General features: G+C 35.8%; 2 protein-coding genes across 10 annotated transcripts in view; one reads left to right on the forward strand and one right to left on the reverse strand.

Annotated features, from left to right (window-relative positions):
* LOC139118720 (phospholipase D1-like) overlaps window positions 1–24,798 on the forward strand; it is a 98,547-nt gene that overhangs the window by 22,059 nt on the left and 51,690 nt on the right. The window contains exon 2 of one of the 9 annotated variants that reach the window (XM_070682187.1): window positions 11,935–12,020. The exons of 6 other annotated variants lie outside the window; for them this stretch is intronic. The gene's annotated coding sequence lies outside the window, so the exon portion shown is untranslated. 2 more of the 9 variants (XM_070682196.1, XM_070682180.1) reach the window with 2 other exon arrangements.
* The window catches only part of LOC139118762 (uncharacterized), a 36,227-nt gene continuing 26,047 nt past the window's right edge, over window positions 14,619–24,798 (reverse strand). The window contains exons 3-6 of the transcript XR_011548807.1: window positions 23,996–24,313; window positions 22,826–22,960; window positions 18,086–21,037; window positions 14,619–14,669 (exon numbers count right to left, since the gene is read on the reverse strand). The gene's annotated coding sequence lies outside the window, so the exon portion shown is untranslated. The remainder of the gene's footprint in view (window positions 14,670–18,085; window positions 21,038–22,825; window positions 22,961–23,995; window positions 24,314–24,798) is intronic.

Genomic DNA, 24,798 nt, shown 5'->3' on the forward strand with positions numbered 1-24,798 from the left:
AATATACTACAATTAAAAACTATAAAAACATCTTTCAAACATATCAAGCAAAAGTACTGAAATAATATCAGTGGAGCTGAGTATAAACTATTCCATTCATTTCTGTAACAGAGGGTAATGTATCGGCTGAACATTCTGTGAAAGGCTTGGTTGAAAGCTTGGTTAAATGACTAGGATAAAACAATGCTAAAAGTACATTTTCTTTTTCAAATCTACTTTATGACTGTCACAAGGTTCAAACTTCACAAAAGTGGAAGGCAAAACTGAGACCAAAACTAGACTATCAAAAAATTAGCAAACCTTAAAGTAAGTATAAATACAATGATACACTGAATCTAAAAGAAAGTATAATACAATGAACTACTGTTCAAATCAGGTATAGCTACCTTGGCAAATACCATCACCATAGTGTTAAAATTCAACCTCTCTGATAACAGTGAGTATCTTGTCACAAATATATATACTAACTCATAAATGAAATGGCAATCCAAAATCTAAAAATATCAGAAACACTTAAATTTTTTGAAGTTTCTAGAATGTTTAGAAGTTCAAGCCTACATGTACTGTATATTTTCTTCTACCCTTTCTTATGATGACTGTCGTAAGGTTAAAACTTCACAAAAGTGAAAGGCAAAACTGAGAAAAAACTTATTAATCACATTATCAACTTTTGTGATGTAACTGTTGAATAGACATTTTATAAATGTGTACCTAAATTTAAGTACATTTATTTTCATTCGCTGTTATCTAAGGAAATTAAACTAACTTAACAACTAAAATTCCAATAAGCTTAGCCACCGATAAGTATTCAAAAGTTCTCAAATACAAAAAAATTGACAGAAAAGTATAACACAACAATATACCGGTAGTAATCATTAGGATGATAATATTGAGATGTGACCATGGTCATAATAGTACTGTTGATCACTTGGTTGTGTGTCAGGGCTGGCAAGGCAGATATCCCAGTGTTGAAGGGGATGTGACAGGAGGGACAGTGGGTACAATGAATCTAAAATGCTACTTTTAATACTCAAAGAAACATTTCTCTATAGTATAAAGACTGAAGACTAGCTTAGGTCTGGCTGAAGACTGACAGGTACATATGGTACTGAGAAACATACATACATGGCCTCATGAATAGTAACGACAGCTCATGAATAATAATGACATAACACAATGTCACATTTCTCCCTCCTTATTTTGGTGGAGAAAGGGAGTCTACATCACTAAGTACTGTGAAATCATTCAGAAAATCAGCAAAAATGAAAATGAAACAATACAATACCAATAACACTGAATCTAAAAGAAAGTACATGAAAATAGTACCGGTACAGCAACCTACGCAAACACACTTACCATAGGGTTGAAATTCAACAACTATGCATCTCAACTGACAGTGTATATCTGTTATGAAAAGTAATCGCTGATGTGAATGCTAAAATTTTGCATCTTTCAACATACTAGGATGTAAAACGAGACTGGAGTTGATAAAAAAGATCACACATACTGTGAAAAAGATATCAAAATTTTAATGTGATTTGGAAGTGTTTGACCATATAGAGGAGGATTTGAATGTTTTTGAGGGTAATTAATAGGGGGAATTAAAAAGGCAATCATGATTCCTCCAAGCCCAGCACAAGTTTGTGAATGCAGCCTGAAAGTACAACAATAATGGAAAATCAGGCTACTCCATCTCCTTGAAAATATAAATTGATAAAATAGCAAATCAAAGAAATTCTGGAACTTGCTGAGTACAGCAGTTACAGATGTTAAAGAATAGTTTTACATCACTGCCGGTATCTTGACCTGAAACTTAATGAAATATGGGAGATATGGAAGGATGTACACTTACATGTAGTTTTGCTGTACATTAGATATCTGGTGTGAGTTCTTGGTAAAATAATCAAATTCTCTCCGAGAACTGTTGACTAAAACACTTGTCTTGGTACCTCTTTAGATAGGTACAGCAACGTACACACTTACCGTAGGGTGAAATTCATCAACTACCGACTATGTATATCTGTTGTGATTACTAGTAATGGCTGAGTGAATACTTACGTTTTGCATCTTTCAACATGACAGGATGTAAAACAAGACTGGAGTTGATAAAAAATTAAAATACTGTAAGAAAGATATCAAAATTTTAATGTGATATTTTTTAAATAAATGTTTGGCCATATTGGCCATTTGAAAGTGTTTGACCATATACCGTAGAAGGGGATTTGAGGTTTTTTTGAGGGTATTTAATAAGCACCCAGACTGTGAATGGAGCCTGAAAGTACAACAATAATGGAAAACCAGGGTATTTCATCTCCTTATAATTGATAAAAAAATGAAGAAATTCTGTAACTCTCTGTGTAAAGCAGTTTACAGATGTTAAAGATAAGTTATCTTGACCTACAACTTAATGAAATGCAGGAGATGCAAAGATTTACACACAGTTTTGCTGTACATTAGATATCTGGTGTAAATTCATTTTTGATTGAGTCTTCTCCAAGAGCCTTTGACTCTGTGGAATACAGTACTTGTCTTGGTACTTCTTCACAAGTAAAACCAAGTCATCTCTCTCAATCCCTCTCAGTAATTCAATCAACAACGTCTGGTCTGTCGGTGATATATATCCTTTCTTCTCCAGGTCAAGAAATACTTCAAAGGCACTGGCCTCTGGCTTGTAAATTTCCCTACCTCTTAACATGGTCTTCACTTTTTTTACTTCAGGAATAGTTAGTTCTTCTACAATTTCCGTAAACAGTAAATGGAATTGGTCCCACACTGAAATGTAAAAAAAAAACAGATAAAAATGAATTCTTTCTCTATTGTATGCATATTTGGAATGTAGAAATATAGAATATACAGTAAATGAAAAGCATATAGTGAAATCATGCACTATATAATGAATATATTTGAACTGTATACAAATATGAAAACAAAAAATCACTTGAACTTTAGTAGCAAGTACTACAGTGTGTATAATTTCATTTGTGTTTCAAAGTATATTTGAGTTGATGTTATACCAGTGTCTGTCTGTCCTTACATGTATGTCTGTCTATCTGTCAGGCCATCTGTTAAAAAAAGTTTGGTTGTACCAAAGCAGTTACCTATTATGTGGGACTGACAAGAGTTCAGCCCTCAAGGGTTGGCCATGCACTTACAGTATTGCGCCTCACAAGTGAAATTGCTCAAACTTTCCTCAAGGAATATTTAAAATATTTTCTTTCAAATTCCAGAAAACTTCGTGCTCACTTTGCAAATTTTGGTACTAGAGAAACAAATTACCCAAGATTTACCGACATTGGGTATTCAAAATGGCTGCCATCCCTGTATTAACTTCGAGGAGAAAATACAATTTTCAGTTTTTCGAACAACTATAACAGTGAAAATTTTCCTTACACCACAAGCTTTAAAATGAGCCCCCACAATTGGTAGCAGAAAAGACTTGTAAAAAGTGTGACAAGTCAAAATATCTGTTCCCGAGGCGTATTCTACTTGAAAACAATCAAGAATGACAACGTCTTACATTATTTTATTCAGAAAGTTATGCTTACAAGTATTTCATTAAAAATCGTCATCAGGGCCTATCTTTCAACAACTGTAAATACGGCTATTTTTCAATCGGGTTCGAACCCACAACATACGGCATCAGTCGCCTAGCAAAGAGGCCACAGAGAGAGCCGCTCGGCTAAATCCCCACTGGGTCAAGGGAATGCATGGAGGAAAGTGTCTGTGGATCAAGATTAGGGAAGGGAAAGTCAGTGTATTAAAGTCCAGATAGTTGTCCATATACATGTAACTGACAGGCATCTCAGGACTTAAGCTTTGCCCATCAATGCAGCATGTGCCCTTTGCATAAGCTACATTGACAGCGGTCTACCTAGCTATATCCTACTCTAAATCCAACGTCTCACTTTGGTATATTACCTTCCCCACTGCACACTTTACTGGTATATGTACCGGTACAGTGTTTCTGTTGGCAATACAATCTGGTGATCACGTGTTGGGGCATACATTTGTATCGTACTGTATGGGTCAGTGCCTGTTGACTAAGGACAGTCTACTCTTGACCTTCTTTAAGTAGGCTTAGCTTGGATATGACAATGAGCTGCTTGCCAACCCAGAGATTTAACACAAATGGGAAAACTATTTTAAACACATCTTCATAACTGACCCAATATCTGGAAAGTGACATATCAGGTGTGTCCACCACTGGTGATTTATCTGACATCTGGTTGCAACAATTGACTAGCTACACTACACTGCCATACAAAAAATCCTCTGGATTCAGTCAGAATCCCATAGGATTTGTATGGAAATATCCATGAATTTTCTCAATTCATCTTGGACTAAAATACTAATGTCCATGTACACATGTCCATAGTAATTTCAATAGTGTGATAACTTTTGTGGTATATTATAACCAGCAAACTCAAACTGAATATTGAGTGAGTTAAGAAAAATTTCTTCGTGTTTATCTGAAATAAAGTAGATTCAGTTGGCCAAGGATATTTCTATTTCTCTATTTCATTGAGTAATATGCATCATACCCAGGGGTTTCATTAAGTTTTGAAGTAGGGAGCCAAAATAAAAAAGTAGGTGGCTTGTATCTGCCACAACTGAGAAGCCGTCGTCTAGAGTGGAGGATCCGGGAGGGGGTGTTCCCCTCTTAATGTGATATTTGTCCTTTGGGGTGAAGGTCTAACAGGCAAATTTCTCAGACAGTCCATTTTCATTTTTGGACTGATTTTTAGATTTTTCATGAAAAATCTTTTTTAACATTTTCTTTTAAAACCAGTGATTTGATCACTTTGATGTTTGGCATGGGTGTTCGTTTAGTCATAGTGTAGTCAGAATGTTCACATTTTGGTGGTGCATACCTTGTATTATTTTAAAATAATACTTTTATCCATTTTGGTTGATTTTTACATTATTTTGCTGTAGTTATGGTGTGCACATGTGCAAAATGAAAGGAGTTCAAGAATCAAAACCGAAGCCATCTTCTCCAACAAATCAATCAAATAGATTTCTGTAATGCCAAACTCCAAAAGAGTGAGTTGTGTTGTATGGCGCTTTACAGAGTCAGAGTTGTTCAGTATGCTCCACTAAACAGAAAAGTGTTTATATTCTTCTTGAAAGTATCAAGAGTGGGTGACTGGTGCACTTCTAATGGGACATTGATCCAGGTGAGAGGTGCAGCACCTATGAAGGCATGATTGCCATAGGTTTGTCGGTTACTCCGAGGTACATGAAGCAGAATTTTATCATTAGATTGAAGAACTCTAAGAGAATTTTTGAAATGGATAGGTCTAGTATGCAGGCAGGAGTACGTATTGTTCAGAGCTTTATATCATTATGTGATGATAAGGATTTTATACTGGATTCTGTCATCGAGCACCAGTAACCAGTGTAATTTCTTGAAAATGGGAGTGATACATGTATGGTCTGACTTCTGGACGTGGGACACAATTCTGGCTGCAGAATTCTGGACACACTGAATCGGAAGAATGGAAGCTGAGGATGATAAAACCACACAGGAGTGAATTACAGTAATCTTGTTTTGATGTGATCAGGGCATGAACCAACATCTGACAGATTTCCCTGGTAAGGTACTTGCGAATATGGTTTATTTAACGGAGATGGTTGTAAATTGATCAGCATGTCATGTTGATGTGCCTATAAAGATTGTAGTTTGCATCAAATGTCACACTGATGTTCCTTGCAGAGTTGACAATTTCCACAGAACAAGATACAATTCTCATTTTGTCAGTTAGGATGAGGTGAGCGGGTGAACTGAGATCACAAGAACTTGGGTTTTGCCGTCATTGACTTGGAAATTTTTATGTTTCATCCAGGTGGTAATCTCGTGAACTGCTCTTTCCATCCTGTGTACTGTTGAAAACATATGATGAAAACCATTGCAATATGGGATGTAAACGTTGGTAATGCCAAGCTTTGATAGCCTTGTGATGAGTATGTCATGATCAATAGTGCCAAAAGCAGAAGAGATATCAAGGAGAACCATGAGCTATGCAATAATACATTGGCCAACATCCTGTGCGAAACAAATATTGTTGTTGACTTCAGTTCCAAAGGAGCTGTTTCAGTGCTCTGGTATTTTCTGTATGCAGATTGAACTTGAAGTGATTCTACTTCTAGTAAGTAGTGAGTTGGCAATCATATATATGTTAACTGATGTGCTACTATCTTTTAAATGACTTTTGATAGAAGGGCAGGTTGGAGACAGGTCTGTAATTCTTGAGCACATTCTTGTCAAGTGATGGTTAGTATTGGGCTGAGAGACATAAGCTGATGATCCTAGATATGATGGTCATAAGTTCGCCGCCCAGATTCACTATAGCATTTCTCTAGAAAAGCTGTGGGGATAGGATCAAATGAGCCTGTTTTTGATGGTGTCTTTGAAATAACTTTGCCAATTTCGTCCTTCTCAACAGGAATGTGGCAAATGACAATGGGATATCTGTGTCCAGAAATTCAAAATCAGTCTAAGTATAATCTAGACTTGAACGAAATAGATGTTATGTTGCTTCTGAAATAGTTGCTGAACTGTTCTGTTAGATCTTTGGTTTATGTGTGCTCAAGTAAAGCCTTCTCCTCTTTGTTTCCAGAAAGGGTTGATATGATATGAAATAGTGATTTCCAAGTCACTTTGGTTCTCTTTTATTAGGCTTGAGAAGTATTCTTTCTTGGCATTTCTAATAGAGTGACTGCCGTTTTGGCATTAATTGCAGTTTATCTGACAGTGGATCTCAAGCTTGGTTTTTTTCTCCATTAATGTTCAGTCTTCCGTCTCCTCTTCTTAGCATCATCAATGGGGCATGTGTGTACCAATTGGTATCTGGATATATGGTCATGATACTCTTCTTAAACAGGAACTTCCCCTATAAAAGCCAGATTATCGTAAATCTATGCAAATGTAAAAAAGCCACGCTACTGATCCGACGTGCTGTGTTTGGTCCAAGAATCCCATGGTTTTGCCATGTTTCAGGTGTTCACTGTCATTGAATCTTGCATATGATGTCTGTGAATATATAGCGACTAAATTTGAGTCAAAAATAAACTGAAGAAATGTTCCGTTTTTTGACGAAGAACGCATATGTTTCAAAATGTGTTCCCTGTACGGCAATTTGGCCCCTCTGCGAATATGTCACAAAATTGCCCATCATGATTATTCAAATTTATCATACTGTCAAAGCGATTCTATGAAAATTCAAAAACTCTCGCAAATGCCTGCGTCATCAGTAATCTCCCTCTTGTGTGCCCACCCTGTAAGTTCCTGTTTAAGTGGTGCATGCTTTTGAAGAACATCACTTAGATGGTGGTTATATGTTGATGTGACCGAGGAAAGATCGTTTGGTGGAGACAAGATCAGATCTTTTGTTCAGGTCCTCAATGAAACTCAGTTGCCTGAGGTAGCAGAGATATGAGATATGATGTACCGGTATTACAGGTTTGCTAGGTGATGGTTTCAGAAGAGCAAATTCAGCATGAATAGGACTGTTGTTTAGAGAGGTCCAAGCATCTACAGTATTTTTGGTATTGATATTTGTTGCTGAATTAGACAAGATGAGATCATGTATCTGACCCTTTTTGTGTGTCGGTTGTTTGACCCATTGTTTGAGATAACAAGCACTGATGATGTCATTGAATTTCCAGGTTGTTGAACTGTTCAAGGTGTTAATTAAATTCTCCAGTGATGTACCGACTTAATTTTCAAGAGTGGTATTGTACTCAGTCAAGAACTGTGTCACAGAGAATTTGTTCTTAAGTGACGACGGTGGACACTAGACAAAGATAATTTTTAGTAAGTCAGTTTCTGGTGCAATATTGTTGCTTGCACAGTCTTGAAAGATTTCATGGAACATAAGGTTTCCAAGATGCCAGTTTCAGTGATTGCTTATGAATAATAGCTGTCTTGCCAACTCTAGGCTGTTGCTTGAAAATAGCGGTATACTGCGGGTGTACACTCAGCAACTTTACCGGTATGTTCATCACCAGTATTTCTTAACCAGTATGTTTCGGTCAGTACAAGAACGTCAATATCCTTCTCTGTGATATAATCTGCAATGTCTAGTGATTTATTTCTTACTGAACGGACAATCCAAGTGGTGAGTAGAACTGTTTACTTGTATTCTTCAGAGTTTAGAACAGCCATTTCCTGATGATGGATGGTGTGTTTGATTCTGAGTGATGTTGTTGAAATTAACTCCACCAGCAGATTGCCTGGGCACAACTTGGAGCATGGTGCGAATTGATAATTTTGATTTTTCTTTCTTTCTTCACATCTGGTCTGGTTACTCTGTGTGTTGCAGACTTGTGTTTTAATTTCAGTGTTTTTATAAAATTCTCAGTCTTATTCGTTTTGTTTCTATTTAAGCTTTTCCTTGTACATTTGAACATGACTTGTAATTTGATTTTGATAGGTATGATACTTTTGTCAATTTCTCACAATTTTGATATGAAAGGCTCCTTTACAGTAGTTGAACTGAAGAACAATGAACTGCGTAGACCCTACTGACCAGGTACTGGTGAATTAATTTGTTTAGCGGCAAACCTGTCAGGGCTGGTGAAGAACGGAATCTGTGGCCCTCTGCTCCACAGGGGTCAGAGTGAGGCCGTGCTTTGTATGCGCATGTGTATTTATAAGTAGTTAGAATTTGGCAATTGAGTGAATCTGTTCTTTTGGCGCAGCCATAACTTTCGAATTTTTCGTCATTTGAATCTGTCATCTCGTATTAAGTCGTATATTGATTTTGACATTATTATTGACTCCAATCACTGAAGAGAGAGTGTGGGTATATTTTAATTGATTTACCTATTAATGTAGGTGCGTGTCCGACTTGATCTAGTCACAGCCCCTTGATGTTTCGACCCTGTCAGCCCTGGTCACCTCAACACCTCCACCTTAGTCACCTTGACCCACTCATACCTGATATTCCCTTCAGTATTGAGGAGACAAACTCGCACTATTATCTTGAAAGCATGTTGTCAGTTATATTCAATGTTCATAGCTTTTTGAAGGGCTTTAGTGGAAGCCAATAATGCTGGGAACACACCACGTATAACGGTATGCTACCAAAACCCTCCATGGCCAAGAATTGGCAGCTACATGTATGCATTGTATATACCGGTAGGTACACGACCAATTGTACCTACATACACAGAGGCACTAAGGCCGTGGTGCCTTCATTCTGCATATCAAACCAGCCAAATTATCATTTTAAATTTAAAGCAAGGAGATTTTCTCACTGAAACATCATCAATTCTCGCAGGCAAGTTGCAAATTTGTTTTATCAGGGAATCCCAGTAACATTTCTACTGTCCCTATATTGTATTGATATACCATGGGGGAACCCTGCAGGTAACATTTACCAGAGTACCGGCCTTAGCAAAAACACTGTATATCACAAAAAGTGTGACAAGTTAGAAGTGACTTTGGTACCAGGGTTGAGGAGACCATGACCAGTGTGAATTACTGGGGTCAAAACGGACAGGTTGAGATGACCTGCTCCCTGTGTCCAATGCGCAGACAATGAATTGTCCCATTGTTTGATATTGATACAGCCATCATGATATGTATTGTGTTTCACTACCATATTTTGCCAAAATACAATCAGAATTTCCTTGCAGCCACTTGAAATTGTGCATCAGCCTGCATGTATTTGTCAATGTCACATTTGTTTGAATGCAGACTATGAACAGATCAACTACATATGTGCAAGTCACTCGGTGTACTTACATAGCCAAACCATTTTACTATTGCGATGTTTGTGCTACCCAAAGCCAGCATGATACAGTTTATGAGAAAGTGAACTTAGATTAATATGTACTGTACATCGCAGGCTGCACACAATTGAATAAAATGTTACATTAAACATGCATTGTGGAGTGGTGAACACTTTTGCCAGCTATTTGACAGACAAACTACATGTGCCGTAGTGTGTGTGGTAACCAGGCAAATTTTTTAACCATGACCCAAATTTTACTTTCTACATGATGAACAATAGACACACCTTTGTTATTAAGGAGAAATGCCAAAAATTTAAGATTAACAGAAATTTTTATTATGTGCACGTCTACTGTTATTGTGTGCTTACGATCTGGTAACTTACCAGAGCTACCCCTATATATAGGGGTTTGGGCCTGAAAGGGTTAATTTTGTATTAATTTTTCCAGCTATTTTTTCCCATTTTTGTCAAGCCATCCTGAAATGAGCTATCAAAGATTTCCACCTTCATCTAAACATGTGTAACAGATAGTTAGCATCTACATTAAATACAGGGAAGCTCTATTGGCCGATAGGTCCCTTGTTTCTCCAATCACAACTCTTGACTCACCACATCATAGGGGTACTTTGTTTTTAAGATCAATGCCTGGGCATTGCCATTCCGATATGCTGTTCTACCAGTATACCTTGACATGGCCATTGGTTCTGCATTAAGGTCTCCATTCCCTTTTCTTTCAACAGCAACTTCTTTTTACCACACCGAAGGTCACTTTAAAGGGAGGAGTATGATGTACCACTAGTGCATGTTTAAACTGCCGACCAATTTACCAGTAAATTCCTGCCTTTATCAGATCTCTCACTTTAAAGACAGTATCATGCTAGATACGGTAATTGATCAACCCAAATTAACCGCAAATTCTACCAGAGGTGAAGGGATTATTTATTCTTGTGATCTCATGGCACTGTAGCTATCACATTTGGATATCAAAGGTTCACAAGATGTAACTTTAAAGATTATACTCATTACCTGTATGTGTGTCCTCAAGGCTAATACTCTAATTCAGGCCAGAATTCAATGCTAAATTTTACACCATACATTGCATTTTCAATGTACTTAAGAAAAAAGAGGAAGAAAAATATCTTTGTTTTACAGAACAAAATTATCGAAATTTTTATCAGAAAGGCCCAGTTCCTGTGATTTTCAAAATATTTTACACTTCTTTTGTCAGACCTTAAGCTTGCTGTTGTGCCCTCAATGGTTGTTCAGGGTATACACGTATGTTAGTCATTGATTCTGGTGCCCAAGTGTTTGAACTACTGGTAGTCGGACTGATTTCCGTTGTTGATGAGGTGGATCATGCAATTCACTGTCAAAGTTATACTTTGAGAATTCCACTACCTGGTATTTCCAATGTTGACTAGAAGTTGACACTGTACATTGTGTCCTCAAGGCTGATAATTTGTCTTTCAATGTACTTTAGAAAAAAGATGAAGAAAACCTCTTTGTTTTGTGTACCGGTACTTAAGAAAAAAAAAGAAGAAAACCTCAGTCTTTGTTTTGCAGAACAAAATTATTGAAAGTTTTATCACAAAGTTCCAGTTCCTGTGATTTTTCAAGATACTTTACATTTCTTTTGTCTTACCTTTCAAACGGCATTCTACACATGAATAAGGGATTGTGATTGTCTCACTAGTGTTTGAACTAGTAGCACTGCTTCCTGTTGTTGATGATGTGATTCCATAATTTGCTTTTGATGAAAATAAAATAAATTTTTTCAGAATACAAAGTATAATGATAACAATTTAAAAAGTGTCCTTACACTTTGTTTTCCTGCCACTGAGAAGTGATTTTTCAACCATTAAGTTGGTTTTGGCCAGTGCCTTGAAGTGAATTCAAAGCTCAATAAAGGTCATTGTGAAAAGATGTAAAGCATGTTCATTACATGAATGAGTCAATTAAGGTACTGGGTAGTTTGAATTTTCAGAAATAACCAATTAATTGTTGTGGAACTTTGATAGGCACCAGCCTAGTGGCTGTGAGTGGTTTAATAATATTATGAATCATGATGCAGTTATACAATTCACTATGATAGTCATACTTTGAGAATTTATTCCACTGTTTCCAATGTTGACTAGAAATTTACACTGTACACTGTGTCCTCAAGGCTGATAATTTGTCTTTCAATGTACTTTAGAAAAAAGATGAAGAAAACCTCTTTATTTTGCGGAACAAAATTATCGTAAGTTTAATCACAAAGGTCCAGTTCCTGTGATTTTCAAGGTATTTTACATTTCTTTTGTCTTACCTTTATTCCCACATCCTACACATACATGTACTGCACGTACAGGATGTTTGTCTGCTGCTGATACAATCACCCCAGTGTTTGAACTAGTAGCACTGACTTCTGTTTTTGATGATGTGGTTCCACCATTTACTTTGGATGAAAATAAAATAGATTTTGTCAGAATACAAAGTATAATGATTACAATGTAATCAGTGTCCTTACACTTTGTTTTCCTGCCACTGAGAAGTGAGAAGAGAATTGTTGTGGAACTTTCATAGTCACCAGCCTAGCTGCCTGGAGTGATTACAAAATTATGATGCAGTGTTATATGCAATTTAGTATGATACTTATACTTTGAGAATTTATTCCACTATTTCCAATGTTCACTAGATTTTTACACTGTACATTGTGTTCTCCGGGCTAAGATTTTTCCATTAATGTACTTTAGATAAAAGATTAAGAAAACATCTTTGTTTTGCAGAACAAAATTATTAAAAGTTTTTTCAAGAAGGTCCAGTTCCTGTGATTTTGAAAATATGTTACATTTCTTTAGTCTTACCTAGGGCTTGCTGTTGTGCCCTCATTAGTTTAGGGCGCTGGTGTGTGTCAGCCGGAAATACAGGTTCCAAAGTGTTTGAACTAGCTGCACTTTCTGTTGTTGATGATGTGGTTCCACCATTTACTTCTGATGAAAATATAATAGATTTTGTAAGAATACGAAGTATAATGATAATGTATTAAGTGTCCTTACACTTTGTTTTCCTGTCACTGAGAAGTGATTTTTCAACCATTAAGTTGGTTTTTGCCAGGCCTTGAAGTGAATTCAAAGTTCAATAGAGGTTGTTGTGAAAAGATGTAAAGCATGTTTATTACATGAATGAGGGAAGGTAGTTTGAATTTCAGAAATAACTATTTAATGAGAGAATTGCAGCGGAACTTTCATAGGCACCAGCCTGGTGGCCTGGAGTGATTGGTAATATTACGAATTATGATGCAGTGTTATATACAGTTTACTATAATGCTCATACTTTGAGAAGTTATTCCACTGTTTCTAATCCAAAATTTCAGAGACTCTATATACTACCAAATGACTGATGGTGCATACTTGCAAGACAACAAATACCAATAGTGTAAGGTACAGGTGATGTGGCTCTTTTCAAGCCTACTACCATCATCACTGCTACCATTACAATCTCTGATACTCTCTACTTCTTTATAATGTTGTTAGGATGATTTGCACAGTGTTTTTATGACATATTTCAGATCAAAAATCTTGTATGTGACAAACATACGTTTGGAATCAGATAATACTACTTACTTTGGGATGGATCAGACAAAATGTCCTTGAACTTTTCAATCAGATTTTCATTTTTGATATACTTTAGAATATCAAAGATGACATTCTTCAGTTCTGCTTTTCGAAAGTGACTCAATAGTAGAGCAGCCAAGTCATCAGCATCTGTAATTGAGTCGACTTTTCCCGCAGGAACACCTTTATACTGGTATTTCAGTACTCCTTTGGCTCGTTTGATTTGAGGATCATTCAAGTCTGAACATATCTCTATGATTTCTCCCCAGTCGATCATGATCTTTGATGACTGTAGTCAATTATTATCATCAAGTAGTCAAGAGGCTTTTAGTAAGGTCTGCAACAAGAAAGGCAGTTAGCTTCAGGTTGGGAACAAATAATGAGGAGATGTTTTGTTGAGTAGTATATTTAGAAAATCCTTTGCAGAAACAGATGCTGTGTTTGTATATTTAAGTCTATTATTTCCCACCTTCCATCTGATTGTCTGTGTGGGGTTTTTTTTCAGTATGAACAGGTAGATATTGTTCCGCAATATGTTACCAGAAAACTGAGGATAAAAAATCATATTCTGTGAATGTGCTGTCAATTTTCTCTTTCGGATATTTCCAAGAAATACTTGCCCTTCATGGCAAGGTATGGCCTGTGAAGAGAATGTTTCTCAAGCAGATTTAGTAGTTCATTATTACATGCCTCATGTATGGAATGTCACATGTTCCACTAAGGATTCAATGGTAACTCCACAATGACGTTGTGGGTCGCATAGTCATCATTTGACTTAGAGTGAACTGGAACTATCTTCAACATGACAATTTTTGATTTAAAAATGTTCAAAGTTTTACCTAGGAAATCTTGCTTTAAGAAAACTATTCTTGAAAAACTAGGATTTAAATATGTTTAAAGAACATGTTTTACATAGGAAATCTTGCTTTTAGAAATTATGGTAGAAAAACTAGTGATTTTAATATATCAATTATGCACCATTTGACCATGGAAATCATTCCATTTTTAACAGATTTTTGTATAACATGGAAATAGAGCATGATTGTCATTTGCAAATAAACCCAAATGTTCGGTCAGGGAGTGAAAACTATGTAAGCATGAACTAAACACTCTGTAGCCCAAAAAGGGACTATTTACACCTCCACACCCCCTCCCACACCCCCCCCCCCAGGTAGGAGACCACTTGCCCTCCTGATGCAGGGCAAATGGTCACCTTAACCATTGGGTATAGTCCTGTTTGGGCTATAGTATATAACATGTGCTTAAAAATAGAGCAATCAACCTACCGCCGGGTAGTTGTGCCTTGAGTTGGTGTACTACTTGAAGTTTAACTGACCTATAAAAGAATCAGGGTCACGTTATTGATGGTTACATTTTAACATGGTAGATTTCCGTGGTCAATATTATATATTATTACCTGAATACATGGGTTTATGTGCCCTAGAGCAGGTGACAATTTGCCTGACACCAGGAGGGCACATTGTCTCCTGCTGCGAGGGCACATAAACCCATGTATTCAGGCAATAAGTATCATTCAAACAAATACAGGTTCTCCTCAGGGTTGCGTTCTGTCTCCTCTGTTGTACATCCTTTATACTGACGATTGTAGAAGTACACATGAAGGTAGCCATCTTGTTAAGTTTGCTGACGATAGTGCTCTGCTTACACTTCTACAGGGATCAGAATGTCATCATGGTCCCGCTCTTAGTGAGTTTGTTGAGTGGTGTGATAATTCGTATCTAAACTTAAATGTTAAGAAAACTAAGGAAATGATAATTGATTTTAGGAGGCAAGAACGCAACCCTCCTACGTCCATTGTTCACGATCAAGAAGTCGAGATTGTTTCGAAGTATACATACCTTGGTTCAATATTTGACAGCAAATTGAAATGGGATCATAACACCGATGCTATACTGAAGAAGGGGCAGCAAAGATTGTACTTTTTAAGGAAACTGCGTTCATTCATGGTTGATAGACAAATTTTATCTCTTTTTTATAAATCTTACATTGAAAGCGTTATCTCATTTTCATTCATTTGTTGGTATCAAAATCTGTCTGTTAAAAACAAAACTTCACTTGATAGAATTGTTTCACTTAGCTCAAAACTAATTGGTATACCCCAGAGAAGTCTTTCTACGTTTTATAATCAGCAAGTACTCAGGAAAGCCCGCTTAATTCTTTTGTCTAGTGATCACATTTTATCAGTAGAGTTCGACACACTTCCCTCTGGTCGGCGTTTTAGATACCCGGCTTGCAGGTCAAACCGGCGCAAGTTGTCATTCATTCCAACCGCTGTGCGGCTTTTAAATGATTCCTAAACTGTTTTTTGTATAGTCCTGCGTCTCCTACCATTTTGTAAATTTGTATTATATATTTTTGATGTTGTATTTGAGCCACGCTTTTTAATTGCCCGTGTTTGGGATAAATAAAGTTCTATTGAATTGAATAATATTTTTTATTACATGCCTCTCCACAGTCGACGAAAGTCAAAATTGCAGTGCGCGTATGGATATTTTACATCTAGCGTTAAGCATCTACTTTGACATTGAAAACATCGAAGGGCTTCACTGGACCGGGTAACCATGGAAACTGGTCAGTACATCGTTCACCGGTCCGTTCACTCCCTGCATGTTCCTATTCAAATCAATGCACTGATTTGCACTCACATCGAGGCATGTAATTAAGTTTTCCTTTGGCCAGGTGTAGAGACTGATCAGTGCTGATGTGTTGTGGCTGAAGAAGGCTATTTATGATTGGTTGGTAGATATTATTTACAGCAAGTTAAAGAGAATGAAACCAAGACTTGTGTGGTGGATTGGCTGTTCGGAAATGAATCAATAATGACAGTGAGTTTAAGCAAACCATTCTGCTCAAAGTATCCTACCGGTATATGCTGCACATTAGCCAGTTTTGACTTCAAAAAGAGGTGTGGTATTGATGTTGAATAGTACATCAAAATAAATAACCATTAATGGAATATCTTTTTTATGTAAGTTTCCACCAAAGTTTTGAAAGAAAAAATAATCAAGACAATTCAGGACAATTGTACCTTTGATGAAGGGAAGTGGTTTCTGAAAAGTAATTGATGGATTTGTCCAATAAGTAAACTTTAGGGGAATACATTGTAGTGACCAGAACCTAGAGTTTCTTGTTGTCATTCTGACAAGTTTCTTTAGAATTGTTAAAACTGAACTAGAAAATGGTATCATCACTCATGATATCATGTAGTACATACACTTCCAGTACTTATCTGAAAGATTTAATGAATATAAATTCATTGCTCAGGTCACATTTTATAAGTATTTTGCAAAATCTGTTGTATTATCACAAACATTCGATGTACTTGAAAACATTCCTGCCGTATTGTGTACTACAGCTGCATTTGTTGACCCGCAAGACTTAAAGAATTAATGAGAAACGCCTGACTTAATTATCATACTTCATGGCCCTGAATTTTGAAAATTACCGTGTATAAAGACATGAAATTTGATGTCTTTTCTTTTGCTCAACTATGTGTTTAAGTCTTGATATATTTTTGTGAACTGACTACATTTATAAACTCTAGAACAAACCATTACAATGCCAGTAAACAGTTATAAAGACCTGCTATTTGAAACTTCTAGAGATAAATTTGATGCAACTGTTCTTGAGAAAATGAACTTTTGATAGTTAATTTCATTACATGACGTTTGCATCCACAACTTTCTTCAATGCGTGGTAAAACTTTCCCAATTTTCATCTCCTAAGTATTATGGTATGGCAGAGAGTGTTGGACTTTATGTTATTTTATGCTGAGAATCACCATGTCAAAAGTGCACAATGTTACACTGTCATATGCCACTTGCCAGGTACTTTTGCACACATAGACTATGCTTTGCAACTTCTCAGATTTGCTAGACTTTTAATTGTTCAAAAAATTACAAGAACACTAATGCAATGTGCTGTATTGTCTTTACTTCTTGCTTCTTATGCATGCTTTCTGCTATCCAAGCAAGGTTCCTTTTAGTCTACATAACCTCTGACATGCATTTCTTATGGCTTCAGCGAGTTCACAGTTATTATGATTGAGCAATAAAATTTTGATTTCTTCACTTACCCTTTCAGGCATGACTTTCTGGCATAAGCAGATCTACCCGGCTTGTACATAGGGGTTTAGGCCAGAAAGAGTCAATTTCATTTCTACTAGACCCTACACATTTGCATTTGAAAACATTACAAGACTAACAAAGTTACAAGACAAATTATCTAACAACCTACAATGACATCTCTTTTCTCAAGACCATTCAATGACATTTGCAGACATTACAATTGTGTGACATGTGGGCCTGAGAAGCTAATCATATGTTTGCCATTTATTACAAATCAAAGCAAGAGAGACGACATGGTCACTTGGAGCAACTCTGTCAACAAGCATGTTCTATAAACATTAAAAATGACCTGTGGATTATATTCGTCATGCAGTTTTGATCACAGTTTAGCAAATATACTTGTCATTTCAGTGATTACCATATGTCTCATTTCATATACTTGTATTTCCTTAGAACTCAAGAAATACAAGAATACATGAAATGAGATTTCGAGTGAGTACGGTATATCTCATTCTCAACTTCCTGTGTAATACTATAATGCTTTGTATACTGAAGTCGTATACGGAGGTATACTTTGCTATACATCGGTCGGATTACACAATTCCATTCTTCACTACCTTCCAAATACTTAAATGTATAATATAAACATTAAAAGCAAACATACCTGAAGTCTTGTGGCACTCAATAGTTGTTTTTCTTCAGGGATATTGACAAAGTGCGCAATTTCAAAATGGCATTGCCATTTTGTTGTTAGATGTGACGTCATATCAACTTGTACTCATGCGCAGTAATACCTGTATTGTGATCACTTAGACTTGTCAGCTTATTTTCTACCACTGTATCAGGTATGTACTTGGGTGAATATAGAAACGAATGTGTTCATAGTATGATGATAGCTAGCACGCTGTAACCTCCTTAGAAAGATGTCTTGAAGCTCAGCATATGCATATCATTGAAAGCAAAGTTTTACCTCGTGATTGTTGTATTCAACAAGTTGTAAATATAATTGATATAGCACTTTTGATGTAGCTTTACTCTGTAAATGATTTAATACAAGATATCCTGCAAACTAGTTGTACTGATAGAGAGCTGACTGTCAGACAGTAATATTCAAAAAGCTGGAGTCAATTAAAATATTCAGGGGTTTTTCTATCAGCAACATTCATGTAGTTCATGTCAAGGGTCAAGTGGTGCCTTGTTTACAATGTTGGACAATTTTGAATTGACCTATGACAGGCATTACAACTTAACTGCAAGCTATTCAGAACAGCTAGTAAATTGTTTCACTAATCAGTTTCAACTCTCAGGTGTCTTGAAAAGTCGAAAATTTGACAAACTCAGATCACACAAGATTGGTTACTACCTTTGTTTTGCTTTAGGTTTCCAGTATATTAAAGGTCTGAAATTAGGAACCCTGATAACATTTCTCATTGCTGCACTAAAAGTCAAACCACAGTTCAAATCTGCGACTGGCTTCATGGGAAAGGCCACCACAACGCCTGGACATGCCACCACCCCTGGATTTCAGACCTGAACTGATGATTGCTATACAAAAATAATATAAAGCAACACTGCTGTACATTTATCTCTGAGTGCATTCCTATGTTGTTTTCATGTTTTTTCCATGTTCTTGTTGATTGAAGAATACAAAAAATTGAGAGTATAAAACCCACGTCACCGCATCATTTTTGAAATATGTCTAGGATGAGAAACAAACTTTTTATTTTTCTTGGCCTTTAAGTGTGTATCTCGTCACAAATATATACTAACTCATAAATGAAATGGCAATCCAAAATATAAGAAATTACAGAATTGACACCTGTTAATTTCCTAGCTACTAAGCTACCATCACAAATACTCAGAGGGGAGGGAGTGCTGAAGGAATTCAGGGCAATTTGAAAATTATAGGGGAAGTAAAGGGTGGGGGTTTTGAAGGTTTACACTGGGTACAGGATTATCTGTAAATTCGCTATATTTTTGCACTTTCAGATTCCACAGTTTGATAGGTAATTCAATGAAAAACATGTCATCCAATCATCCAATAGCTCTCATATTAATAATAATAAGAGTATGGAATATTTTATAGCATTTCATGGCTTTCACTATGCATGTCATAGCATTTTAAAAAAAATCTAAAATAGTATTAATGCCATTGAAGTTTCACTGGAAAAACAACAAATAGATGTTACAACAGGGGAAAAAGCTGCAACTATTGATATCTTCCATACTATTGTTCTGTGTATAAACCAGTTTGTCATGTTCTACTCCCTATGTACCGTATTTGATACATCAAGTATTCACATTCAATACCAACGCAACATGTATATAACGTTGATCGCATTTTCAGGTTTGTTACTGAATATACATGTAGCTGCACGCACGTGACTTTCAGACAACGCTGCCTAAAATTCGGACAAACTTTGTTGTTGCATACGCGGCTGTTGTTGCAGCTTGTAGTCTGAGCCATGAAATACCACGAACTAGTGTGACTTTTAGTAACCATTGTAATGCTAGCAGGTTTCATTTTCGTCATTTATGCAGAAAATGCAGACAAATATTTTTTATGCATATTAATGAGAGAAAAGTATGACGTCATTTGAGATCAGTGCTATATTGCAGTCCAGGCTAGTGTTGACTGTATATATACCTGTAGTACCAATGTTGACAAGCCAAATACTTGTTTATAACAAGTAAAATAACAATCTGTTGACACACAAAAGTATTGAAAAATATTGTCAAAATTGCAGCTTATTTCTGTCCCCTTCACATGTCAACAATGAAAATAAACATACGTGTACTGTACAGGCTGTATTTGACATGGTGAATGCATGGGCATTACAACATGGTTTGTGAGCGGAATGTTATGAAAAATGTAACTGTTAACAGTTGTGCATATAAAAATTTGAATCTTTCAACATTATAGGTCATAAAACAAGATTGGAGTTGATGAAAAGAGCAATAAGTACTAAAAAAGATATTATTAACAAAATTTTAGTCAGATATGGTTTTATAAATGTTTGGCTAGTACTGCAGGGGATTTGAAAGTTTTTGACCTTATGGGCATTTAAATTGTTTTTGAGGGTACCGGGGGATATAAAATGAATTAAGATTTTAGTCATGATTCCTCAAGCCCCCCTCCAAGTATTTGTGAACACAGCCTAATTAAACAACAATGGAAAATCAGGCTATTTCATCACCCTAGAACCGTACACGGTACAGCAGTTAAAATGTTAAAGATGAGTTTACAAGCTGAAATTTGTGCAGGATGTACCAGTATTATTTCTGTATTTTACATTAAATATGATATTTGTAAATTCTTAGTAAAATAATTGAATTTTCTCCAAGAGCTTTTGATTAATTTAATTATGTGATTGGCAGTCATGTACAAGATAAATTAAGTCAGCTCTGCCCATCTCATTCAATAGTTTAATCAACAAATCTTGGTTATCCCGTGATATATATCCTTCCTCCTGTAGGATACGAAATATATCAAAAGTACTCTGTATTTCTGTGGCCTTTTGCTTGGAAATGTATCGCTGCGTTAATGAGGACTTGATTTTACATATATCCTTACTGTCCAGGTTCTCTGAAAGTCTCATGTAGAGTGTCTCCAACTCTGAAGTGAAAAAAAAGAGATAAAAATGAATTCTTTCTCTATTTTATGCATATTTTTGATGCATAATATAACATAAATGAAAATCATGTAGAGAAATTACACTTTATATTCATACTGTATTCAAATATGAAAACAATAAATCACTTGAACTGTAGTGTGCAAGTACGACAGAGTGTATGATTTCATTAGTGTTTCAAAATACATTTGAGTTGATGTTATACCAGTGTCTCTCCTTATATATCTGCCTGTCTTTCGGTCCATCTGTTTCTACAGTTTTTAAAAAAAGTTCAGTAATACCAGAGCAATCTTACCAAGTGTGGGGAACTGAAAAAAGTTGAACTCTCAAGGGTTGTCTACTTATCCATTGCCATTATGTTAAAACAATGGAGAATGACAACGTCACAATAAATATACATTACTTGGTCATTACATTTAACCCCTTGACTACCAAGGCCAATGTATTCCTATATACCAGGCCCCTTATGTAAATATTGATAAAATCTCGGGTGTGGTCATTGCAACAACATTGCTTAGAGTAAAAATTAAGGTAGTACCAATAAACCATATATTTTCTGAATCAGCATGAAATTTTCCACTTTCTCATACATAATTTTTATATTTTCAGGTCACGTGACTGGTCACATGACTCATCACGTGACCAGAGTTGACAAAGAATATGCTTGGAAAGAATATTTGAAGCATCAGGACGTGTTTTGAATCCATAAAATGACTAAAATTTGAATACAGATGCAATTTTTATGGCATTGTCTTTACATATATGTAATAATAACTACCCTTTACTTTATTTATAGGTGTACCTGTTTAAGAATTTTATCATAAAAGGCAGAGTAAATGAACCACAAACATCAGCATCTGACATAATTCTATATTTGAAAATCAACACATTTTATTTGTAAATAACTTCTTTATGTCTTCCTTGCAGAAACAGGCATCTAAAATGGTTATTATTTATCAAAAAATAATTGACAATATTTAAATACATTTTAGGGAACAACATATCACATGATCAATTACATGACCAGTCATGTGGCCAGTCATATTGACAGTATGGCTACTATAAAATTTCACTATGTTATTGTAAAAAATTATATTTCCTCCAGTTTCAGTAACAGAATATTGCTGTTAATAGAACATATTTACATATTAATCATTTGTTTTCAATAAATAAACATTTCATTTCATTAAAAAAAAAACCTATAAAAATCTTGCAAGTAAATGACATCAACAAGCTTCCGAAAACTGTAAACAATCAGCGGGACGCTTCTGTGATCAGCTTGACCTTTTAGGGTCGAGGTCATGGGTCACGACCTTTGCTTCCGGATTTGGCTGTACTCAGACGTACATTTGTAAGGGGGGGCGCAATCACATTTAGGCCAGGTCGGAATACATTTATCTTAGTCGCACTGCATGCCGATGCCGAAATTACGGGATTTTTAGGGACAAAAACGAAGCTAATACGCCTATTTAACTGTGCCGGATATTTCCGGCACTAAAGGTATATGGTAATTCAAAATGGCGCCGGATATATCCGGCGTTCAAGGTAGTCAAGGGGTTAATGACTGTCAGTCCCTATAAACCATAGTACTAGAATTCATTGCAAAATAATTTTACACTACATTGTGTCATCAACACTAATACTTTGTCTTTCATTGAAATTTTTAAAAAAAGATGTAGAGAATGTCTTTGTTTTTCAGAACAAAATATGGAATTTAAAAAGAATTGTCTAGTTCTTATGATTTTCAAAGTATTACATTTCATTCGTCTTACTTGAAGCAGGCCTTTGTGCACTCAATGGCTGTTCAGGGTACCGGTATATGCTAGCGGTTGATTCTTGTGCCCTAGTATTTGAACTACCAGTAGTTGCACTGATTTCTGTTGTTGATGATGTGGCTCCACCATTTGCTTTGGATGAAAATAAAATAGATTTTGTCAGAATACAAAGTATAAAGATAACAATGTAAGAAGTGTGCTTACACTTTGTTTTCCTGCCACTGAGAAGTAATTTTTCAACCATTAAGTTGGTTGTGGCCAGTGCCTTGAAGTGCATTCAAAGCATGATATAGTTGTAAAAAGTTGTAAAGCATGTATATATGACATTCAAAGCTCAAAAAAGCTCATTGTGTAAAGGTGTAAACATGTTTATTACATGAATGACTGAATGTAGTTGAATTTAAAGATCAGCAATAACCAATAAGTGAAATGTCGCAGAACTTTCATAGACACCAACCTAATGATTGGTAATACTACGAATTATGATGCAGTTTTACATTCAATGCTTGATATGATACTTATACTTTTAGAATTCTTTCCACTATTTCCATCCAAGATTTCAGAGACACTATATACTACCAAATGACAGTTTATATAAGGCAATGAATAGTTCTTTTACCGGATCCATGATGCAGTGCGCGCCAGGGTATACAATGCGTATGTTACGCATAGAACTTTCTAGCCGTAGAGTACACGCAGGGTACGTTACTCATAGAACTCTATGGCAGATTACATCCTGACCTATATTTTCGTCGCTGATGGTTAGATTATACACGATCGATGCATCATTTGATATTGCAAATTTGTGTCATTCTTCTGTAACAATATGTTGTACAAAACAAATCAGCATGTTTTCGCTGTTTTGAGCTTATTTACGGTGTTTGATAAAATCACTGCAATGCATTGTGGGATAACCGGGAAAAGGTCTATTAGAGGAAGATGGTACATTCTCACAAGACAGCAGATATCCATGGTGTAAGGTACAGGTGATGTGGCCTCATCACAGCCACCATTACAATCAGTAGTACCCTACATGTATACTTCTTATTCATAATGTTGAGGGATGATTTGCACGGTGTGAAGGTCATTTTTATCGCACATTTCAGATCAAACATCTTGTACGTTAAAAACCTACGCTTGGAATCAGATATTACCAGTACCACTTACTTGGGGATGGATCAGACAAAGTGTCCTTGAACTTTTCAATCACATTTTCACTTTTGGTTTTCTTTAGAATATCAAGAATGAGCTTCTTCAGTTCTGCACTTTGAAAGTGACCCAATAGTAGTTCAGCCATGTCATCTACATCTTTAACCGAGTCAACTTTCCCAGCAGGAATGTCTTTATCTTTCAATAATGTTTTGGCTCGTTTGAATTTAGCTTCATTCAATTCTGAAAATATATTTATGATGTCTTCCCGATTGCTCATGGTCTTTGATTACTGCAGTCAATTATCAACCAGTACGGCCCAGTCTTTCATAAGATCTGCAACAAATAATGAATAGATATTTTTAGGAAATGCTGTGCAGAAACTGATGCTATTTTTGTACAGTTTATTATTTATCACCCTCCATCTGTTTGTCTGTATGTTAGGCTTTTACTGTATGAACAGTTTGATAATATTCTGCAATATGTTACACCTGAGGCTAAAAAACCATATATGTGAATCATATTTAATGTGAATTTGTCCAATGGCAAATTATTTGAATCACTGTTATGTGGTATATTGATTTTTCCAGCATAATTTTCAATTTGTGAATCATATTTATTAGTGAATCTTACTTATTTATGAATAATATTTGTGTCAATCTTTGGGATATTTCAAAGAAATGGAAAATTTGGATACAACTGGTCAAAATTTTGGCATCTTAACTTTCTTAATTTTCATTTCCAAAGCAGCATGATAATCGCATAAGGCAGGTAGTGTGTAAGATATTTTGTTAAATGTACGTCAAGGCTAGAATGATGAC

The sequence above is a fragment of the Ptychodera flava genome, chromosome 2 (genome assembly GCF_041260155.1).
Source record: "Ptychodera flava strain L36383 chromosome 2, AS_Pfla_20210202, whole genome shotgun sequence".
Taxonomy (NCBI): Eukaryota; Metazoa; Hemichordata; class Enteropneusta; family Ptychoderidae; genus Ptychodera; species Ptychodera flava.